At 40.9% G+C, this 24,822-nt stretch overlaps 1 long non-coding RNA gene across 1 annotated transcript in view; it reads right to left on the bottom strand.

Moving 5' to 3' along the window:
- LOC133208581 (uncharacterized) overlaps positions 1–24,822 on the bottom strand; it is a 61,457-nt gene that overhangs the window by 36,046 nt on the left and 589 nt on the right. The window contains exons 2-3 of the long non-coding RNA XR_009724440.1: positions 6,358–6,504; positions 5,227–5,342 (exon numbers count right to left, since the gene is read on the bottom strand). This is a non-coding gene — a long non-coding RNA (uncharacterized LOC133208581). The remainder of the gene's footprint in view (positions 1–5,226; positions 5,343–6,357; positions 6,505–24,822) is intronic.

The following is a 24,822-nucleotide window of genomic DNA, read 5'->3' as shown; positions in this document are numbered from 1 at the left end:
ACCATTCTATAATTCTAACTCGCTTGCTGGGCAGTCCCAGTATTGTGGAAGATCATGGAAGACACAACAATTTTGTAAAGGGGAGTCAAGTGGTTGTCTTAATTACCAAGATTAATCAGCATGGACAGAGAGGGTCAAAGCAATAAGGATTCTGTCCAGTCACAAGCAACACTGACTCCAGAATGTCAGGATCACATTTTTGCAAGCCTTTTAATGAGGTTTTCTTCACATTACATGAGTTTTATGTACTGTAATAAAATTACTTTATTTTCACATTGAAATTCACTATAAAATATACTGACAACATCCACCATGTCCTGGAAAATATAACCACCCTGCCTGTAGTGCAGAGCTGTCAGAGCTCCAAACTGTATCACCACATCCCAGTCACAGGAACACCAGGCACTCATACAAAACTCAGAGGACAGAGGAGGATGAGAAGGGTTATGGCCTCCAGCTGAGCTGCCACAGGCCTATATGCAGGAACATATCAGAGACTCTACCCATGCTCGTAGAGGCTACAGATCTTGCAAGATTTGAACAAGCCATCACAGTTGGCAAGGATTATTTGTATGCTCACCAGGAAAAAGCATCCCCTTAAATCATAACCCTATGCATCTCATCTCAGGCAGCTCCTGCTGTCAGAAGGTAAATTGCCAGGCAAGAGCAGTGACCACTAAAGGCAGCTGGTCCCAGTCTCACACACCCTGATCCCTGTCCTGGCAGTGTCAGCAAACCTGATTTCCCTGGGTGCAGGCAGAGGCAAAGCAAACAATGAAGATATGACCATTTTGCTGTGCCCTTGGCAGGCTGCTGCTGCCCAAGGCAACAGCCTACATCACCTATGCTCCCAATGGGCCCTGTTTTTCAGTCAGTTCTGCTATACCTTGAAATGACTCTATTAGCACCTCGAAAAATAAGTCATTTGGGCCCCACCTAATGTTTGAGAGATTTCAACAGTTGCCTTGACTCATGGATCTGCAGACTAATTGCAAGTACCATCCAGAACATTAAAGCCCACACACAATTGTGACAACTTTGATATTATTGCTTAGAACAGTGCCCACTTGAGTCATGCTTTGATTCAGTCACTAGTATTTTCATGGAAAAGGGCATATTTTCCCCCAACCCCATTTCACAGAGTGGGAAGCACACAGGAAGGATTTATCCCACATAAAAATAAATTGCTATTTGCTTGTCAGAAAATAGCTCTGGAAAACAGAAAAACATCAATTATTCAGAGTAGCAAATAAACAAAAAGTGATTTTTTCCAATTTTTAAAAATAAATAGTTCATCTGCAAGCAATGGCTCAATTTTTTCCCCCAACAAAGCAATTCCCGAATCTCCTGTCTATGGAGTTTACATATCAAGTCTGACACACTGGTCTGATTACTGTCAGAATAAGCAAAACAATGAGCTTGTACAGCCAAAAAGCCTTGAATCCAAACAGATGCCAATTCAACCTGTAGATAGATATTCCACTGTGCCTTTGAAAACTTGACAAAAAAAAAATAAAAGGAAAAAAAAAGAAAAAGAGAAAAATAGTCTTTCACGTTTTTTTTTCAAGATGGGAAGGGAGGTTTTCTCTTTTAATCAGCGACCTGAAGATGTCAGCTCCACTCTTGCACATTAACATGCCATTAGCACACAAGTTCAGAGCAATTATCTTTGTGAATGTGACTGAATACAATCTAAGACACCACAGTGAGAAAGAAAATGATAAATCTCACTGTTACATTATTTTTATTGCTGTTGCAGCCAGACATGCCTGTTGGGCAGGGATGAGGTTGCTGCCATGTTGCCTACATGCACAGATTGTGAACGTGGCCAGTGTCTTGGCCTCTCTGTCTTCTCCACCACTTTTTCCCCATACAATCTAGGACAAATAACCCATCCTACACCGCAGATGCCTACTGATACACCAGGGCAGTTATTCCACCTACTGCAATGAATAGGGTCCAGCCTTGACTCAGCCACCATTGTGAGGAGCAACAGCCTCTCTGCTCTGTAGACAGAATGAGCTTACTGTGGATTTAGCTCATTTTTTCTTATTCTGGCAAGTTTTAATAAGACTGGGAAAAAATAGCAAGCACTGATAACGAAAATTGTGGTTTGTGCATAGTATTAGTTTGACCAGTGGGATAAAATTACATACTCGGGATGGTGGAGTTTTCTGCTTCATGATGTATTTTTTCTGAAGATGGCAAACAGCTATGAAAGTGTTCATTAGTGAATAGTGACAAGTAGTTTCCTGTGGTCTTAAAACAAACCATCAATTACATAGAGTGTTTTCAGTTCTAGAGGCTAAAAAGCATTCAATACTGTTCAGCTGGTTACATGTTTTTCATGCAATCAGGTGATGAGAAAACCAAGAAGTGGAAAAAAAAAAAAAATGAAAGAAAAAAAAAGGAAAAAAGAAAGAAAAAGAAGCTATTGTGCTTTCCCCAGGCCATCATGCTTCAAAATAGCCTTCAGCTGAGGCCTAGATACTCAATGTGCCTGCAAAACTAATGGCTTTTTGCAGAGATATAAGCCAGATCTTCATTTAACCTGATCATCTTTGTTCAGCAGGTGAAGTAAAGGGTTGTGTCCCATAAAGAGAAGCACAGAGTGGCGAGAAGGCCTTGTAGCTTTACTGGGTACTGCCAAGAATGTTCATTCTCGTCCCTTTTTTTTTTTATTTTATTTTAATCCTTATGCACTGACATGTCAAGAGAAGACTTCAAACTGGTTTCAAAAAAGGCCTGCACTTATGAAAGGTAGGAAATTTTCCACCTCAAGAGCGGCAGACAACACCCCATCCTCCTAAACCAGCCTGGTTTTCCTTCCCTTGAAATGATCCTAGTCAGAAAACAGAAACTGTGTTGGCAAATGTTACATGACCTGTTCCTCACTGTAATACTCAGAAAGGGGAACCAGTTGCACCATTGGAAATATGTGAAATAACAGCACCCCTAAAGCTATATCACAAAACAGAGCATCGTACATTATGGGGCTTTTTATACCATCTAATGTAAACCAAGAAATCTTCCTACATGTCTTTGAAGGAAATTTACCCGATCTCAGGAAAATCACAGCTACTGTGTTTAAGATGGTGACAGAAATGTGCTTCTGAGCTGTGGGCACAGAGTAAACTATCTGGCTGTTCAAGTACACCTTTTACACAACAGATGCGAGGTTTGGAAAATGCAGCTCTAAAAAACACAAGGTCATAGCAAGCAAGGTCTGGTACTGCAAGCTCTAGAGACTTTCTAATGTAAGAACTAGTTCTGAGTTCCCTTTCATAAGCAGATTGCAGCACACTATAGAGCTGGTTTGAGAGGCCTCTCTGTTAGGCATTACCTAGCACTGTACATTTAGAAACAAACTTTGACAACAAAACTAGTTTTGTGTATTTATTCTGTATCCCAGGAAACTTAACAGAAAACATGGAAACTTCTGAAACACAGCAAAAGGTGGCTTTCTGCAGGTGGAACGCTCTCTCCAGAAACCTGTCTTCTTTTGACAGAGGTGCTTGTTTGCTTGCATTGTTGTGCTCCCATTGCATGCTCAGATGATCCCCCCATCCCAGCTCTGTCCATGCCATGATCAATAAAGTAGACCTGTGAAGCTGTTTCAGATTCAGACCACCCTTATTATTCATCACAGTGGATATTGTGTCAGTAAGACAGTGGTTTCACACAAACTGCATGGGTTATCTTGCTAAAGTATAACCATAGTACCAACCACAAAGAAAATATTTCTGTCCATAGAAATGATCAATATAAGCATTGTCTTCATGTAGAAGAAAGGATAGTGGGGACCCCTTTGAGACTATCCTGAAGCACTCTGACTACAGCAGTATCACAGAATCACAGGTCATGGAATCACAGAATGGTTTAGGTTGGAAGGGACCTTACAGATCATCTAGTTCCAACCTCTCTAACAAAACTGATGCGGGGCTGCTTTCAGCTTATCAATTCACTTCAGCAGAGATTGTCCATACCTGCTATCTTTCAGAGCCAAGACTATAAGTTTTATGACTTTATTCAGGGTGAGTTTACTGAAGTCAAGAAAGAGATGTAAGGACTCCTATTAGCATGACCTATCTGCATTTTGGGTCAGATCCCAGGAAAAAAAAATAAAACAAACCAAAACTGCACTCCCTTTTCAGCCATAAATTATGTGCTTAATTATCCACATGTCAAGCTGTGCTTGCAAATAACTAGGAAGGTCAGATCAGAGTGACTTAGACCTTTAAAAGCCAGTTTCAGGAGGCAGTCCTTTCCATGTCAGACATGTAAGAACATTATACTTAGCACTCACTGTCACTTTTTGCAAATTGCTTCACAAGGGCCATGAACAAGGAGTAAACTCTTCTTCGCACTTGGAGCAGTTAAGGAGCCTGTGATGCCAGGGTCTGTGCTACATGCTTGCAAGATGACAGAATTTCAGTTTCGGGACTTCGCCACATAAACATCTAACCATATGAAGTAGGAGGTAACCAATTCTCTCTCATATTGTTCAGAGTCCTCATGACTACCATTTACACTCAGGATAATCTCAACCTGGAATAAACCCAACAGAGGATGGATTAAGGCTTAGGGTGTTTTCTTTGAACTAGTAGTCACAGGAGGAATTTACCAAGTCAGTATTATATTGCAAAGGGCTTCAGGCAGGGACCATAGGCCGTATTATTGTGGCTGTGAACAGAGACACACACTGAATTAAACTCATAATGGGAATAAACATTAGAGTGTAAGGGAGATGCACCCTGAATTTGTCTCTTTTGTTTTTCATAGCATGTGGCTACAAACAGACTGAGTCCAGCTCCTGAGATGCAAAAGAGTCCTGTTGACAGCACCATCTATCCTCCCCATGCACCCAGAAAAATTAAATCAGGTCTCAGTGAACCCAAATCAAACATCCCATTTCCCAGGTGTTTTAAGGGGCCATAGGACTGACTGAAAAGATTTCATTGTGACTCAAAGTGGGAATAACATGCCTTCACCAAGGAAAAGGCACTGTCTTGTACCATTTCATGTGTAAATAGTTGCTGCCTCTGCTTCCACCAAACCTCAAAGCTCATTATAGCTGAAGTGCTAACCCATGAGAAAAGCCCAGAACGCAGAAACATGGCATGGAGACATTACAGCTTTTATCCTTCATAGAATTAGTTTGTTTAATTTTGATGAGATAGAAGGGAAAATAAAGGGTACACATGAAAAGCCACCTTGTTACATCACCTCAGCAGTTCCATGAGTGTCTTTTCTTGTACTTTTTTCTTCCCTTTCTTTTTTTAGCATTTCGAGGGATCTCAAGTGAGTCAAAGTGTCCTTTACTCTCTCACGCACAAGAGGAGCTGCAAAACATGTCACAGAAGTTACATCTTTGAAGAGCCAGACACAAAAAACAGATTCTGCAGCAGCATTAAACATAAATTACACAGCACAAACCCTGAGCTTTCCCTTAGAGCTGGCATTTTGCTTTCCTTGTCTCCAAATATGCAAGCAACACTGGGATGTGCTTTGTGCACCCCTGTTACCCTTTCTCCTGGGGTGGGGGGAAGACAAAAATATAACTCAGCAGAGAAATTGTTAATTTAACAAATGAAGAACAGAGAAGGAACCTGGTGAGAAATGACAGCATCAGATATGGGAAAATGAGAAGCCAAAAGGGAAATGTTGTGCAAAGTGCTTAAAGTGTCCAGGAGCAGTGAAGAAAAGCTGTGCAAGACCAAAAAGCAGGAAGAAACATGTAGTCTCTATGCATGCATGCATCGGGAGAGGAAACAGATGATTGCAAGGCACACACACAAACTTTTGTTGAGAACAAAGAGACCTGAACTCCTCTTTTTTGTTTTTGTAACTTTCCATTTCCCCTCCCCACCATGAATTTCTGCATGTGTTTGACTGGATCACTGAATCCAAAACCACAATACCCGAGTGCTTACTGACATATACATTGGTATATGTGACTCTTTTCTCATAGATGCAGGACATACAACTTTCTGTAATGATAGGCAGAGGATGCAGATGTTCACTATTTGTAAAACCATTGCTTTTCCAACTAAATTGAACGTAGGTGCTCATCTCTGAAAATTTAACCTAGGGACTTTCATTCCACTTCACCAGTAAAGTGCATACAGTGAAGAGGTTTTACAAGGAAGAGTGAGGGGGAAAAAAACAGCTGAATTTATCACATCCTTCTCCACTTTTTAATTAGGGAAAAAATGGAGGAAAGACACTGGAAGCAAAATCAATCTGCTGCTCTTGATTTAGCTCTTTGTTTAGTGACAATTTGACTCATAAGACCAAATTATCTCTGGGGAAATAATTTCAGTTCAAGGCAATTTCTCCAGTAGACAAGTTGCTTACCTTTCTTTCTCGGGTCTGTGTGCTTCCCCCCTTTGTTCTCTGAACCTGAGAATATCTTTAATTTCAGGGCATTTCTTTATCAGCTTTTCAAATGAGATCTTCAAAGTGAGAAGCATTTTCTCCATACAACTAAACTTTTCTTCATACCTATAATAAGTTTTAAAGCAAATTAGAAATTCCTTTAGCTGCAAAACACCAGGGAAAAGAGATTTTGGAATACACAGCATTTTCATTAGAAGAAAGAGTAAGTGAGACACACTGACTGATTTGAAGTCTATGCGATAAGGGAAAAAAATGACCTTTCATCAGACCTGTAATTCATTAATACCGTTCCCCACCTCTCATCTGGAAGCCAGTCATATCGCTGGATATATTGTGCATCAGCACAACTGTTTCAGCCCTCTTAAACCAAATCACGATAGAAAACTTGTCATTTATTTCTGCTATTTTTTTCTTTACTTTCCCAGGGATTTAACTTTATTTGCTACTTAGGTAAAAATAACTTCTGAGGATCCTAACTGTGGGTTTGAATCTAAGCTGTTTGGAATTTATGTTCTACTTCTCATTTTCAGCCCTGGTATTTCTTTGCAAGATATCTCACTGGGAAGCAACCAGAAAAACATTGCCTTATTTCCTTTTTTTTTTTTTTTACAATTTCAAAAGTCATGTAAGAAAGATAAAATGACCATCAATAGCTCCCAGGGGGAAGACTGGAAATATAGGAGATTCATGAGCTGTCCTTAATGCATTAGCTGCTCCCACACATTCAAAACCCACATGAAAATCGGAACCCACACACAGTAAAAGCCCTCATGAATATGTGCACCACTTCGAAATTTAAACAGTCTTCTAATGGAAGAAGATAACCTATTAAAGGCAAGAGTGCCCATCTACCAACATGATGTTTATGCTGCTCAGACTGCTAGGGCTCTCTATTTTGCTATTAAAGCCCCTCCTGCTTTTTTCTTTTGTGTAGCACTGAGATGGAAGCCTAACAAAGGTGTCGTTTCCCAGGAGGGATCCTGCTTCTTTGCTTGCCTGTATTGAGGGAACAGGGAGACACACTGATGTAACTGCTATGCAATGGGGATGAAATGCTGTCAGCATGGCCGGATTACTGGGAGCTGATCCACTGGCATTGTCTTTCATATCTCCACAGTCCTTTCCAATTTGTATTTACTAATCCAATGTGGGTAGGCCCTCTTCTTCATTTTTTCCTCTGACTGTCATCACCTCAAGGCTAACCACAGACCAATTGCTATCTAAAACCTCTGCAAGGACCAAATCCACATCTCCCTGTATGCTGAGAAATCCCCTAAAGAAATACTCCCTTCCATACCAAGGAGATACACTGCTACTAAAGAGCAGCTGCTGTAAGAGCAGTCCTCATCCTGGTGAAATGTGACTTGAGAAACAGCAGAAACACTCATCTCACCTGAACATTCAGGACAGTATTTCTGTGTCCATCCACTTTTCATTCCTGAGACAGGCTGAGAGTTTGCATATTGTGAGTTATTACAGTTTAAGTGATGAGTGACTGTCTCAGTGGAGAAGCAGCACAGGGCATCTAAACCCACCCAACATTTTGCTGCCACTGTTGAAAGGGGGAAGTCCTACACTCCCCATATCAGTCTTAAACATGCTCTCTTGCTTACCTTCCACCAGCTCTGGTGCTTGCTGGGAGCGGCTGAGAATTGATACAACCCAGTAATCCAGCAGCAAATTGTCTCAGAAAAAGCAATTTATTTTCTGCCAGTATAGGGGCGAAATCGGTTCAGTAAAATGTTTTACGAGCTGTAGAGTCAGCACAAGACTGAGAGCAAGAGCAGGGGTAGGGAGGACAAGGAGGAAGAGGATCTCTCCCCCTCAGCAGATGTAAGCTGTTTGTAAGACTTAGCCATAACATGCAACTTCACCTTTGGGATCATGCAGATGTTGACTCCCATCACTATGAAGGCATCCAAGCAGAGTGATTAGAAAGGAAGGGTAAAATTTCTTTGGAGTGCACTTTGACAGAAAAAAGAAAAACGTGTGAATAGAGTTGTCCAAACATACATTTTTTGTGGAAGAAAATTGCAGGATGTGTATTTTAGGAGAGATGATATTTTTAATCTTTTTTATTTTTTATTTTTATTCATTAAATCTGCTTAACATTAATCACAAACAAACATTTGGCACAAAGGATAGCCTTATTAATGATTCAGTGCCTTGGTTCTTCCAGCGAGGGGAAACACTGAAATCCAGCATATTACAGGCTGGATAACAAGCTGTTAAAAAATAACTGGGAAAACTCCTAACCTTTCGAGGGAGGCATAGAAAAGGGAAAGGGAAAGGGAAGAGAAAGGAATAGGTCATTATACATCGCAAAAATAGATCACTAATTTCTTTTTTTGTTTTAGTTCTTTGCAGGTTTCTTTTCAAGTAAAGGACACGACTTTTAAAAAGCCTTTAACAGCACTACTTTGCACTTTTAATAAAGACTTCTTAAAGACATTAACTTCCACATGGCCCATAGCCTTTTCCTCTGGGGCAGACATGAAACGGCTGTTCTGGCAGCAACTAATGCTCTCACAGCCAAACATCTACACCCCTGTAATGAAGCATAGCTGGGTTCTTACACAAGAGCAGAGCCCTCAGGCCTCCTCTTCTCAGTGTGACTGCTGAAGCATTGATGGTCAATGGCTATTACCACCATACCAATGAAGTCCTCAAAACTCATCTCCAACCTGGGAATCTGGCCTGTGAGGGTAGAAACTGCATCACCCAACAGTATGATCTTACCCATACTTAGGGAAAAAATCATCACAGTAACAGCTCAGAAACAGAGACAGCCAGCCAAAAGTTTCTCCCTGAAAACCTGTTTCATGGGTTTATATCATTAATAGCCTCTTCCTCTCACGGACCGAACACCACACAAAGTGCCCACAGTGGCCTTCAGGTATATATTATTTATTGTGATCTCAGGAGGTCCATGCTAAAAACAGCCTGGGAAAGCAGACTGTATTTTATCCACCACATGACCTAGTTTCAGCAGCTCTGTCAAGCACTTCTGTCACCAGCAACAGGGCTGAATAATGTTCAGTGAAGTAGGTGATGAGTTACGTGAAACTAGCTTCCAGAGGAAATTAATTTCCACAGAGAGCTCTGGCTACTTGAACTTTGTTTTAAAAAGCTGTGTTTTATTGCCGTCAAAGTTAATGAAGAAAGGTAGCTGACAGACTGCTGCACAGTCTGTGTTATCTCACAGCCACCTTCCTTCCACCAGCAGAAGCAGCAGCCGAATAGGAACATCCACTGAAATGAGCTTCCATGTGCACCGATTTTACTGTTTTTCTTGCAACTGCCACATCTACTGCTCTAATATTGCCATGAGAGATAATCAAACCGACTTTTAATACAATGCTGTGCATATGGCATCTCCGCCAAGACCATTCTCAAGCAGAAGAACAGATTGCAAAAAAGTACTGCATGCTCAGCCTTCTGCCTGGGAATGTAGGTAGGAGATAAAATAAAACTCCCACCACTCCTTACGAGCACATGATCTCCAAAAAAAGCTATTTTTCTGCTTTGCTTTTGCCAGACTTACCATAGTGGATCTCCCTCCAGGGTTTCCAACTCTCTGCCCTGCGCCTGACCTAGTCTTTGCATGCTGGAAGATTCTGGAGGCCCTAGACCAAGACCTTAGACCATACATTAGTATAAAGGTAGTATTAGCATATTAGTATATATGATAGTATTAGTATAAAGGTAGTATTAAGTCCATCAGCCTGAAGAAAATACCCTCCGTATTACACCCACACTGCAAGATTTACCCTAAAATTAAGGACAAACTACTTTGTGGAACCTACATACAGTTCATTCACACCCAGGTAGGTTACTGCTTCTAATAGTGCTTACCTCAAACATCTCACAACATCTGTTGTCTCTCATCATGTTCAAAAGTATGACTGTCTACATTTCAAAGATACATGGGAAAACGTGGGAAAACTGCAAAAGAATCTTCTACTGTGGAGTGGCTGCTATTCCACACTGTTAATCTTAGCACAGAAAATCAGGCAACTTATCTCTGCTCAGGATCCTTTGCATGAATATTGCTGGAAAACACACTTTGATGTGATCAGATGCCTCATAGTAGTTCTTCACTGAGTATATCAGGAAACAGCAAACGGGTTGAAGCAAAGACTTCACAAGATGGTATTTCCTTGTGGTGTTCTCTATCGAGATTTAGAAGAAAAATGATGAAAAACTTGAAGTTTTTCTACTTTACGTGTCTTTGAGGCCCCATGTGCTTGCCAAGAATCAGGTAAAAAAAAAAGCATGTGCAAACTGAAAAAAAGAATTTTAGAAAGCAATGCTCAAAAATACCAGAAACAGCTGTTTAGTCATATATCTTACCTGAGATAAAGCCACAGGCAAGAACAAAAGGGATCTCCCACCTACCTTTCAGCTGCTCAGGGAATGCAGATACAAGACTAACAGCTTCTCGGTCTTTACCTTTCTTTACCTTACTCTTTCATGCAGTATTTTACATGTTTGGCTAGACACCATGGAAATGTCCCACACACTTCCTTAGCTGAAAAGCTTCTCAATAGCATAGTCGTGGGGTTTCCTACAATGAAACTCAAATGTGCATCTGCTTTCCTTAACATTTCTAGATCTTCTGATCAGTACTAAACTCAGCCACATCTGATTCATAGGTGTGTATACCCAGCCTTCTAACCAGTACTCATCAGCCATTAGCATACAAAATTAATGACTCAGTTCCTCATCAGACTGCTTTAGAAATAGAACATTTTTTTAAACAATTATGAATTCTGAGATTTGTCTTCAAATGTTTTATGTTGATCAAACTCTTCTTTGTAATCACCAGTATCAGAATCTTACTTTTTAAAAATAGAAACATGAAAGTCATATGAAATAGCATGGTTCCAGAAGTCCATGCTACACAGTCAAAATAAATGCATAAAGCTTGATAGCTTTTTTCCACTTGTTAACTTCACAAGCTTTGTAGACAAACTAGAACAACCCGTCAGCACCAGATATATAGACAGCCCTTGGATTTTTGGAGGGAAAAGAGGCAGCAGGAAGGTAAGAGATCCCTGCCCTTGAAGGTAGGGAAAGCAGCAGGTAAAAGTGGAAATGCAGCTCTTCACATGAGCACCCTGCAGAGGTGCAGAAAACGAGCTGTGCTATTTGCAGCTATAGCATGATGTCAGTAAGCAATACACTTGGTCCCTAAGTTTCAAGTCCAATGAAATCAGAAGCAATAGCTGGAAGTCTAAGTGAAGGACAAAATTTTGATTGTTGTCTTTGAGTCTAGGCGGTAGAAATATGCACACAGACCTAAGTCTCTTGATGTCCCACAGAACACACTAGATTCACAGGCAGTAAAACTCTACTACATGAAAACTAACTTCAGATCTTGGGAGACCTCTTGTACTATTCTTTCAAGAACATATTCATGCCAATTAATTTATTCCTGCTCTAAGCCATATTAGCTGCTAAAAAAGCCAGAGGGTAGGGGATACCAAAGCTTGTTTTATATAAGAAAAAAGAATTCTTCTTTCTTTTTAACTAGGAACTTCTGACCACTGTTGTCAAACTAGACTATATTTACTTTCAAGAAAAAGATCAAGTTGGATCTTCACTGGCAACATAAATGGTCTCAGAAAAATGTGTGAGTGACAAAATCAAAGTAAAACCCGAAAAGACACAGAGAGCTAAAATCAAAATGTTTGTCACTTCAGCCTTCAGAGTTTTTCCTTTCTTTCTGCAGGTAACTCTCCATTCTCTCAGCATTTTACTCCAATTGCTATTAAACTGGGATCTGTCCTTTTACATCTGATGTGAGAAGAGGTGATAGTCCTGCTGCCTGCCTTGCTCACTATAGAACTGTGGTGGCAAAACAGCTCACAAGAGACAACGCAATTCCAGTTGGGCACTGTAATTGGGTGGGGTGCTAAGACAAAAATGCTAAAATAGCAGCTCAAAGTGGAGGAGTGAATGAAAACCCTGCTGCTATGCCAGATATATCAGAGGGTCAGGAGATGAAAGCCTGGTGCGTGCAGGCATGTGCATAGGCATCAGAAAAGAACATATGTCCTAAAAATAAATTCCCTCTCATCATTAAACTCACCAAAAGTACTCGTGTGTGTTGAATGATTATTTGCATAATCTTACCTGCCCTTCTGTGCTGTGCATCAGCTCTGGTCTGCCCAGCAGGGGCAGGTCACTCGGATAAAACCTCTGACATTTTCCAGCTTTAAGAGTCTGTGTCCACGTAGGGACTGTGACAGCTGCTGGACTGACAACCCTGAAGCAGCATGTTACTGCAGCTTGGAGTAGCTGCGGCACAGTGGTCAATGCTGTGTGCCCCTCTTGGCATCAGCCTGATGCAAAGGGACCACAGCAGGAGGGAGTTGGACTTAGAGCCGCTGCCTTTTTAGCTTCTCTGCTGAAAGGTGCCAAGTTTTCAGGGTTAATTGCATGCAGGGTCTCCCCCCCGGGAAGGGGCAGGAGCCACCATCTCATGTCACCAGCTGGTGAGCAGGCACCACAGATTTGTACCAACAGTCAAGAAGTGCAAAGGCAGATCCTGCTCTTTGCTGCATGGATAGAGATCTGATCCTGAGAGCAGCCTCAGCCTGTCCCTTCAATCCAGGCGGTTCAGAGCCTCTTCTGACAAGACAAATGTTGCATTTGCATTTCCCTTTCCCACGTCGAGTACTGGGAACATATCGCTGACAGCAATCATACAGGCTGTACATCACACAGCGCTTCTGAGGTCTCCTTTTGTGTGTTCACAATAAAAACACCATGAAAATCCATCGGCACAGGTCATCCTTCAAGTCACAGTGTTTGCTAAGTGAAGAGAAACATATGCAAGGCCTAATGTTGTCTCATTCAGGGCAGCTCTGACTGCATGCTGGAAGCTTCCTCAGCACAGTAATTGCTAACACCCCAGGTTTTTTTACAAAGTGTTGAAACTGCAGTTTAAGTGAAACACATCTGCTAGTCAAGATATAAGCCATTTTTGAAAACACAGTATATGTTACAGAGCCAGAATACACTGCTATTGTACCACTCCCCTTCTTTGTAAAGTGAGTAAAGGGTCAGCCTTCTTGATATAGCAAGTCAGCCATACAGCAAAATCTCCATTTACCATGTACCAGCCTCTTACTACTCACTCAGCAGCCCCCAGACAGGGCCTCATCCTCAAACACCTCCATGTCTGATACTCTGCATCCATCCCCAAACCTCTCTGCATCTGAGGGCCTGGAGGACGCCAGCCCTGACACAGCTCCTGCCAGAGGTGCTGCCTGTCCCCCTAAAAGAAGGCAGAGGAGCCACGCTTTGCTCCCTCACACAGAAGAAAGCTCCTCTGCTGTGCAGAAGAGCTGCCCTTCTATAATTTGCAATCCCCCGGGAGCCCAGAAGCAACTTCCTGCTCACTTTTGCATTGGATGCTATTAAAAATAGGCATGGACCATAATTTCTTTACAAATGCAAAGTCTTAATTCTTTCTTTGAATTTGCCTGCAACTCAGAAACCAGCCCATCACTTTGAAAGCAAACAGAGAAACTGTGAAACAGTACAAATATCATACATCTCCAAATACCACCTGTGAGCAACTAGTTGGAAAGGAATAGAGCAAATGAGATCTCCTGGGCCTGGGAACTTGTATCTGGAGAGCAAACCAAACAAGCTGCTTCCCAAAGGGCTCTTTGCATGCAAGTTTGAAAGGAAGAGGCTGAAAATCAGCATAGGCAAAGGAATCTTCTTTTTTCAGATTAGTCCTTCAGTTGTAGAAGAGTTAAAGATACATTTTCAGAAGTACTGTTGTGGCTTAATCTTCCTAAATACCATTTCACAGGAGGCCAAGCACCCTGCATTTCTAAGAATACTTCATAGAATGTTTATTTTAATACGATCTCCCACAAACATTTATAGGGAGAGTTTTATTTAATGCAGTCTCTGATCTATATAAACATCATTGGTATTAGGATAACCAGGCTCTGAACCGGACTGGAAGCCATGTGGGAGCTTTATTTGAGATATTAAAGTAGCACAGTTCAATATATTATTTCATTCGCAGTAGACTGCTGGGAATTAGAAGTTAGTCATATGGGGATTTTAACTGTTGTGTAGTTACGAGACGCTGACTCAGTGGTTTTCCTGTTGTAAAATGTCATCCAACTGTCTTGTTACTTCTAATTACAAGATTAAGAAGTTAAATACTTAAATCCCTGAAGAAAGGCTTGAATTTTTGTGGGACGGCAAGAGAAAAGCACAGAAGGAGAGCAGAAAGGTATCTGCAATCACAGTTCCACACTTTCCTCACAAGTAACTAGAAAAATTGCACTAGTGCTTCCAAATTTAATTTTCTCTCCATGACCCCCTGTCAGATTCAGTTTACAAGTCGATTTCCTATTATTAATTGTCAACCTTGAAAACTCCACTTGGGATCCACAAATCAAGTTGTGGCTCTTTATGCCTCCTAAATCACCATAATGAAGATTCTGCCCTTTGTAATTTACCTATTGGTGCTTTGGAAATGCAGCCCAGCATCCATCTTACTCACTCCTGCAGTGCCTGTGCATGCTGGAACTTTTCTGAAGAAGCGCTGTATTTTCCATGTTGAGGAGGCTAAGACAGACATTTCCCAAGCAGCCTCACTTTTTTTTTTACACTATCTGCAAACAGCCTCTATATGTTGCATGCATAGTGCTGGGATGCTCAGAGAATCATGAAAGATAGGTCTTAAAATACTGGAACAGCTACACACAGTGAAGGATCAGATGTGATTATCCACTGTTTTGCCCTGATGTAAATGTTGACTATCTTAGTAAGCAGAACAGGCAGAGGATGAAAATGAAAGGATGGGGAAAACTTGACCACCACAGAAGCATTTCAATATACCCTGCATTCACTAGGTTTTATTTCCTGTGCACGCAGGAATCCAGACTTCTGTGACATCCAAATTCTTTTTCCACCAGTATCAGTAACTACTATTTGTTATTAGCAGAGAGAACTTGTCAGAAGTCCATCTTCCTTAATATTCTAGACTTGATATTGATTTCATTTACACAAACATACTGCCTATTTAAGCTTGTACTTTCAGGAAAGTGATAGTGCTTTACTTTAGGAAGTGTCACTTGCTAGATTCACATATGGCAATTGCATGGTGAGTTGAAAAAGAAGCAATCAAGGGCTGTGTGTAGGAGTTCCTGATTTGTGCCTCAGAGTTACTGCTTCTCTGCCAGGTATAAAGGCAGAGACAGAACAAACTCTTCCAGCAAAAATAACACTATTTTTGACTGCTCGCACATAACCAAGATCATGGATCCGATTTCTTATGTCAGTCATGCTATCTTATTAGCCAGCTCTAGAGTCTGTATTGAAAATCTGTATTTTACTGCCTGTAGTCCAGTTTCTGCTAATCATTCAGATAGGCCGAAATTATGAATCCAGAACCTTTGTTGTCCCAAACACGAAATCAACTCAAAAATCCATATATCAATCATAAACCTAAAATTTTCTCATACTAATTCACAGGATGGAAAATTGCCAAGAAGTTCGTGATTTTCACTCCATTTGTTCATGAAATTCTTGGGATGGTGAAGCCAGGAAGAAGAAAGTCACCATGTAGCCGTTAAATAAATGCCAAGGAAAACTACAACCTGTTAAGAAAAATTAGCTATGTGAGACTTCAACAAATACTGAATGTGGTCCATTCTCTATGAAACCAAGACTCTCCTTGTAAAACCACATTTTTCCTCAGTAGTTGCTTGAAAGACGGCCTTTTACAGGATGTTTAAACAGTTGCAGAACTGAAGCCTCATATACATAATGATCTTTGCCATATCTCATTTTTCCCGTGCCTTCGTTTACGGGGGTCCAAAATAGCCGCTGTAATTCAGTAAGTAGAGCAATCCTGATGTAACTTTAATCTCAGGAATTCCCTAAGCTCCTGAATGTGTGATGCAGGGGAGGTATGTCAAGATAGGCACTATCTCTGACACACCACAGCATTTTCTCACAGTCTTTTCAAACAAGTACACTTATGATGCTATTCTCCCTCTGGGAGACTCAGTGAGCAAATACACCTCACAGCCAGTAGTGTTTTGTGTATTTCTCCCTTGCGTTTCAAAGCTTTAGCTTAAGAACTTACACTGTACTGTAAAATGGTAGTTTTACTGTCACAGGTAGAGACAGCTTAGTACCTTGTATAATCTAGTGGGTTACCCAGCGATGCCAGCAACTACTCCTAGAAGGACAAAGGATAATAATGTCTTATTCTCCTTTTGAGAGGAATAACCCATCCTTACTTTCCTGATTTCCAAATGCTAAAATCCTAAATCATTGCTGAACTACTGTCAAGGTGATTACCTTCGTCCATGTCACCATTTTAACTCCTTTTAGATGTTTAGTCTTGCTCACACTTTGTGGCAATGAGTTCCACTGCTTATCAAGCACTGTGGGGAAAGTTCTTCCTTGAATACCTTTAAACCTGTTTCCTCAGTGAATTTCACCAGGTTTTATCGCATTATGGCAGCCCAGAGCAGTTCATTACTCACTTTCTCCATGCTGTTCACAACTGACCTCTATGGCACCCCTCAAATGCCTCCCTACAGTCATGTTTTTTTCCTTGACTGAAGAATGTGACTTAGTCTCATGATATATAAGCTACAGCATCTATCCTCCTCCTTGCCCTTTTCTGAACATTTTCAAGTCCTACTGCATCCTATTTGAGATGATCAGAACTACATAGATTTATATAGGGACATAATGATATTAGATCACCGTTCCTTTTCTGATCATGTCTAGCCTTCCATCATGAGGTCACAAGAGAACTGAAACAATAGCTGTCATAATGCAGAAGTAGTATCTTCAGTGCTCCAGCTGGTACAGCTTTGGTTACAGTGGACCAGGCTCAGATGAATGAGAGGATGTCACCAATAAAAATAAAAAAAAAAAAATAAAATGAAATAAAATGAAGCAGTCAGGTTAGAATTTATTTTAAAAGAGGAGATAGTGAGATAATGAAAAATGTATGCAGGCTTTCCCAGCACAGTGTTTTGGAGGGGTGGGGAAAAAAAATTTTATTTTCAAGCTGTGGTTTGAAAAAGTGCCACTGAGGAAACCGTACCAGAAATTTAGGATATGTCTATGCTGCACAATGCTAATTTACACACCTGAGTTCTGTGCTAATGCAACTATATTGCTTACAGTACTTACTGCTAACTAGTTTAGAGCTCTCTCTGAAATCTCTTCACCAAATTGCACTGTGCAGTGGAGAGATACTTTTTTTAGTCTTCAACACTGCAGGACACCTTGAAAAGGCAGGTATCACACTATCCCCTCTATACGAGCAGAACAGTCGCTGTGGTAACCTCGCAGACATAGAATGTTAAATATACCTCGCAAAAAGACCCCAGCCAGGACAACCTTATGCAGGTTAAATGAGCATAGATGAATATGCCTAGATATTCCAACAGAAGTGCTCTCAGGCACAAAATCACATCCAGGCATATGGGTGTTCTGCAGCAGTAGGGCCTAGAATTTGTAAACCCCTCATGCTAGAGAATTACCTCTTCAGAAGCTGTGTGTGATATTATGCTATTGGGTGACAATGCCAAACACAAATGGGTGTTGCACCTTGAACACAGCACTTACCACACACATCCATGTATCTTACTGTACACAGGCATAAAACATAAAAGCTGGACTGTGTCTTGATAACTGTGTTAGCTCTGATCTAAAATGAAAAGTTATTTCTGGCCATAACAACAGGGCAACATCAACCTGTGGACAGAGGGTTGGTGCTCTGTCCTTGACTCTTGAGGGCCAAGGCCTTCCCCTGGAGAAGGGTCATATATTGTTACAGCCTTGCTGCTGCTTCTACCTAAAGCCTTTAGCCAGAAGAGGTCCTGTGGGACATCCCCATCTGTGCTGTCTGATATGACCCCAAATCCACAAGGAATGGAAAACCTCAGGCTGCTGAGCCCCATTTGAGAGCATGCAATGACACAGCACTGAGCAGTGCCTGGAGGGGATGGATCCAAACATTTCTGAGCAGCTCTTCACTGAAACAGGCACAGAATAATCACACTTCCTGGACATGGGAGTAGCTATCTTCACAAGCTGGTCTGAGAGAAACGAGTATTAAATTAACAGCTACCCATGACAAACATAACTGACATGATGGCTGGTGTATTTTTGGCCTGATTCCTGTCTGTCAGCTCCCTTTAGTGAATTTTCTCCTTAGCTAATTTTAACCAAATTTGAAAGAAGGGCTGGAGTCTCACAGATAATTATGTTTTTATAAGTTTCAGGGATCTGGCAGCTGGAGAGGGAAGAAAGACCAAAATTAGTGCTTTCCATTAAGGGAAAGTAGGCAAAACTCAGCCACTATATATTTCAGCTAACCTCAGACAGCCAAACCCATATGTATTCTGTGGCAGACTAGCATCACTGGGGTTTGCTCTAGCCAGAGCTGGTAGCTTCTCACTGGTGTACAGTTTAGGACACAAACTCACAGACATCCACTTTAATTAGTTCTGTTATTATCATAACGGTTTCTATTATTTTGTTATTGGTAATAGCAGAGCATCTACTGAAATAAGGATGATCTGTGAAAGAGCAGTCAAAAATATCTATTTTATTGTAGAAAAAAAAGAGTAACACTGACATCTCAGCTGTGACTTTTACCAGTGTGTTTTTCAACTTTTAATCCTAATGTTATTAGAAAGTAAGATTGGGCAGTGAATTTTATCATTATTAGAAACAGAATTTGAAGCATCTCAAGCCAATCTTCTGTTATGTGTCAAATTAAGGGAAATTGTGTTTTGCCTTTAAATTAAAAAGAAAAACAATTCTTAAGAAATAAAAATGCCACTGTTCAAGGAAGAGTAATAAAGTATGAATGCTTCTCCTTCAGTTGACTGTCTTTGTAAATGAGCAACAACACTGAAGTCAATAAATTGCCATTACCCAAGCTTCATAAATCCTCAGTGGCTGCATCTTACCACACAGTTTAAGTTACAAGACCTGAGAAGAGGCTAAGAAAGATTCATTTACTGTATTTATAGGCAGAGACCTGGTCTCCAAACTTTATCAATTGTTACTTGCAGTGTCAACATGGAAAAACTTATTGTGGAAATTGCTGCTTCTAAAACACAGCTGTCTGCATGTGAAACCATAAATAAAGGCCTATTGCTACTCAGTAGAATGAAGGTTTTACCTGGTCATTATCAAGCGCAACTTTGCTAGCAGATTATCTGCAACAGGTAATAAAAAACGCAATACAAAACTGAGTTACAAGTAGGGCCAGCATGGATACAAATAGCAAATATCCCTGAAAATTGGAGCTCAAGGTAAAAAGTGGGAATGTTGTTAGAACAGGAGGAAAATATGACCATGTATGCACTAAGTTGCATAAATCTTACAGGGAGTTATCTGGGGATCAATGACCGCAGATGGATCTCTCTCATAACGATTCATCCCCTACATGGAACAACATGGAGAACTGTGAAGGATATGTAGCAGCACAGTTTGAAATGGAAAGATCAGAAAATCAGAAAAAATAAAGTCTACATTACAAGATTAAATGACTGCTGAAGAGTACTTTGTGCCTTATGGAAAACAAGTCTAAGCTTGTCTGCAGTGTCCTGTGACTAGAGCGTGGGGGACACACCTACATTTGAGTACAGCATCCTGGAAAAAATCTGGGATTCTACATCTTGTTAACTATCAATGGAATTTGGTACCTAAATTTGGAGTTTGTGTCATTTACACACTTCTGATGATTTCTATTCCCTCTGAGTGAAGTAAACTCAGCAGGCTAGGGACTGTATTACATATTTATCTCTTTAGCTGATTCCAAAACACAAACAATAGCTCTCCATCCATTTCTAGAACACAAAGAGATCTCTATGGCAATCGACAAATGAAAGAAAGCCACCATGCCTGAGCTCAGATACAGACCAGAAAGGGACAAGGGCTGTAGGAAAGCTGTTAATCAAACTTTGCTTCTACTATTAATAGGCTGGTGGAGGGCATCATTATCAAAAGGAAACGTGCATTAGTTCCAGCAAGCTGTTTCTTGTACTTGCCCAGTTAACAGGGAAGTTATTTGAGTACGTCAGATTAAGATTAGTATTATTTGCTGTCACGGGGAGTCCTTGAAAGCAACCTATGAGCTTAACAAAACATGGTATATGAAAGCATTCAGAGCACAGCTTTTACTGTTCCCATGCCTTTGAACAGCACTTAGTGACCTTGACTGTTCTGAGCAGGGACACAGGAGGGCTGTATTAAGAAGGAATTATTAAAGTTTTATTTTTTTATTATTTTTTTGTGGTATTGGGTATCAAGATAGACACGAGAAATCCATCTGTCTAGATGAAGCTGACCCAGAAAGGGTGCTTCAGCAAGTTCAGATCCATAGAAAAGGACACAGCAAAAAGTTTCTTGCTTCTTTATCAATCTTAATAAAAAAAACTAGGTGGTCTTTGTCAGTGTTTGGAACAGATGCCTCAAAAAAAACTTCTGTAACTGCTGTTAGCTCAGAGCTAGACACACTGTTCTTCTATGCTCCCATCACACATCCATTCACTCATGAAAACTCATGAAAACAGCCCTAACACTGAGACCACAAAAAGCTTGACAAGGAGAACTTTGCAAATGCTTATGCGGTGCTCAGGACTTTGCTGACCAGAAACCTGTCAGTTGTGTGGCTTCCTACAGAGCACAGGCCATAATCTTTCAACCAGAAACTCCTGGGTCAAACTCGGAAACTTGTGGCAGCTTTCTGCTAAACTGGCATATGCTGCAATGTTCCCAGCTCACATCAGCTTCTGAAAGAAGGTGCAAAACTAACATATCACTGGATGAGATCTCAAACAGAAATCTTGCAGTTTGGTACTTTACTGACTGCTAACAAGAGCAATTTCAGCAATTGCTTCTCTCATTGACACCAGATTAACAAAAAACCCTCCCTGTCCACCTCTGGATTTTAAGGCCAGTGTGACTTTGCCCAGATCTGTATGAGTTCCAGGGCGGAAGGCAAGGAGGGTGCCAGCACTTGGGATTGTATTGAAGCTCAGCTGCAACTTGAACTAGGGTACAGTCTTTCTGGCACCTCCAAGTGCTACCGGATCCACTTTACAAAGGAAAGCTGGAGGACAGTTTAATGACTTCCTCAAGCTGTAGCCAGATTGCTCACAGTTCTCTGCTGACAAGGAAACATACTCCTTGGAACTAGGGCTTCAGCTTACCGATGGCTTTTTCCACAAAATCTGCAAGAACTGACCTCTTTGAAAGAGTCTTAGTTCAAAGAGGTGGTGCAGTTTTTGCCCTTGGAGGTTTTAAGGATCTAACTAAGTAATCCTGAGTAACCTGGTCTAACCTCACTGCCTATCCTACTTTGAGCAAGAGATGGGACTACAGATTTCACAAGATTAATTCCAACCTGAACTATCCTATGATCCTGTGAAAATGTGGAAGACTTGTGGATAAACAGTCTTCTATTTTTTTTCTCCTATGGAATAAGAGATGAGATTTTTTCCAAAACTTAAAGAAAAATTTCTATTTCCCCTGTGTCCTGTTCAGATACATTGGTACAGACTAAACAGTATTTGGCTGACCCAAATCATGGATCCGTGTTTCAACCTTGAGACCGCAGCCAAGTTCTCTGTTTCATTTTAAGTGTTGACATAGTGGTTTTGCTCAGTCTGTTAAAGCCTGGTGGCCTGCAACTTTGTGGGAGAGGGGGGAAGAAGGGGAGAAAGAGGAGAGAGTTCAATGACATCTATTGGTGAAAAGAGAGAACTCACCTAACAGGTCCCTGAGTAAGACTTGCCAGAGGAAACAGCCTTCCATGAGAATCTGTTGAGGAGCACAAAAAATACCTGGAAAGCACTGGGCTTAAGTTCTCATGTGTATTTTCTACCATTTCAGGCTCTTTGTTAAAGCAGATGTTTTCAACTGGAGATGGGTCTAATAGCCATTTTCACATACAGGAGAATGCAAATTTCAGTATAGAGTGGCAGCCTACAAAATTGTGGTAAAGCTGCACATGGAGCACAGAGATGCTTACTTGGAAGCCTTTCTAGTGCATTACAAAGGCCGTACAGGTTGTGTAAGACGCTTGCTCAAATTCTTGCACAAAATCATGGAACCACAGAATAATTTAGATACAAAAGGACCTCTAGAGGTCATCTACTTCTATTTGCAAAGTTGAATACCTCCAAAGATGACATCCCACAGTGTTTCTGGACAGCTTCCTCCAATGTTTGACTACCTTGTTTATAAAGATTTTCTTTCTTATATCTAGCTGAAATTTCTCATGCTGTGACTTGTGTTTGTTGTCTCTTGTCCTTCCTCTCCTCCTTGTGTGTCATATGATCCAGCCCCTAGCATGTCTTAGTAGACTCACTCCAACTTGTCAATATCCTTCCTGTGCTAGAGACTCAGAACTGGGCACAGAACACCAGGCATGGCCACACAAGAAATGCCACAAAAAGGAAGATAACCACCTCCCTTGATCTGATGGATGAGATCCTGCTAATACAGCTCAGTCTGCAGTTGGTCTTTAGTATCACCAAACACAGGGCTGCCAGAGATGAAAGTAGCCAAGCAGCATGTATGAGTTGATAACAGAAAAGAATCAAAGGGATTCCCCCCACCATGTTTCTTTGGGATTCTTACTGGCACTCCTGCCTGCCCAACCACTGCCTTGGAAACAGCCAAGAACAGTGAAGGACTCAAGCCAGTTTACACTAAGGTTTGAAATGTATTTTATAGTACTGGTTCTTTTATTCTCTCAACGTCCAGGCTTTCTTAAGAGATGGACAAGCAAAGACATTAGCTGGCAGATGGACTGACAGAGCACACAGCATCCATGTCTGGAGAGAAAATTGAATAATGGAGGACATGGACAGATGCAGCATCTGCTTTTTAAGTAAAAAAGTAAAAAAATCTCCTATACTTACTTTTTTTGTGCAATATCTGGACTGACTTAGCTCATGGCTGAAGTACTGTAAAATCACAGTGTGAAAACTGGGAAATGTCAGCTGTGCTGCTGAGAAAACCTACCCTGAATCAAAATTTAGACACTCTGCCTCAAATAGCAATTTCCATTGTAATTGCCCTCCCTACACCAAGTTTCTCTAGCATGATATTACTTCTTTCTTCTCCTAGAGCATAATACAAGTTCATTCCCTTGCTTTCCACTTTGGAAACCAATGAAGTGTTATTAAAAATGACCATATTTATTCCTTCTTCAGGTAGAGTTTCTGTCACTTGTGTTTGTAGTAAGTCATGTTTTGCCCTATGACTAGTCCTGTTTATTTCTGGGATGACAGAAGTGGCAAATTTTGGCCCATAATATCTGTGTGTATCAGAAAGAGAGAGCAGAAAAGAGACAGTGAGGAGTGATTAGAGTACCATGTATTCTCAGTAACCACCCACATACGCCTGCACCCCCACAGAAAAGAAGTATCACTCTACAAAAAGTTATTAATTGTATTTTAAAGATCTACAGGTTTTGTAAGATCTGGCTACAGAATTGGCCTCATTATAGGCACTCAAATCCAGTTATATTTTTTAAAAAATCTACTAAAAAGCCCAATAAAGGCTATGATGGGGTCTAGGATGCCCTCACGTTTCTTTTCTACACTGCCTGCTTTTATTGCAATTCATGAATATTGGCATCAAGTTCCCATACACTAATTTCCAAACTATATCCTCCTCTTACAAGCTGGCCAGCCCTTCAGCAGTTTACAGTGAGCACTCTGTAACACACAGTACCGGCCCAGAAAACCACAATGACCTGAGCAAGGTTTAAAGAAGAAAAAAACAAAGGACAAACAAAAAACCTTCCCAAACCTACTCGGAAGTAGAGATGAAGCACAGAGGAGTTTCAAGCAGTTGGATATTCATGAAGCAGACATATTAGTGAAGCTTCTGACAGACAAAGATTTTTCCAGTCACAATAAGTCCAGGCCAGCCTAACCCTTCTTCTACAGCAATGTTCACTGTCCTCACTGAGTTTGGGCCCTTTCTGGGGGGAGCCAACCCCAGAAACCAAAGGACAGCTATGACATTGCACTTAGGATAACCAGACCTCTCCTGGTTGCTTTCCAAAACTACATCAAAACATGCAATAAGCGAAAACATAACATATATAGATGTACACACACACACACTGAGGCACAGACAGACTTGAATATCACAGTGGTGGACTGTCCATCCTATAGAGACTTGGCAGAAACTTACAAACAAAACAAAAAATACCTGAGAGTAAAAACACCATGGATCATTAAGACTAAAACTCATTGCAGGTAGTTTGGTGCTGAGGGCCAGCTCAGGTATCACGAGTTCACACCCGACCTCCTTGAACAGCATGACTAGATTGTCACCAGCCCAAAACTCCTGCTTGGTCCCAAAAATCCTGCAGACTGG

The sequence above is a fragment of the Neopsephotus bourkii genome, unplaced genomic scaffold, assembly GCF_033783945.1.
Source record: "Neopsephotus bourkii isolate Nb327-2 ecotype Australia unplaced genomic scaffold, CSIRO-AGI_Nbou_v1 NB_272, whole genome shotgun sequence".
Classification (NCBI taxonomy): domain Eukaryota; kingdom Metazoa; phylum Chordata; class Aves; order Psittaciformes; family Psittacidae; genus Neopsephotus; species Neopsephotus bourkii.
The sequence above is the reverse complement of the archived record's forward strand: the minus strand, read 5'-3'. Positions and strand labels throughout refer to the sequence as shown.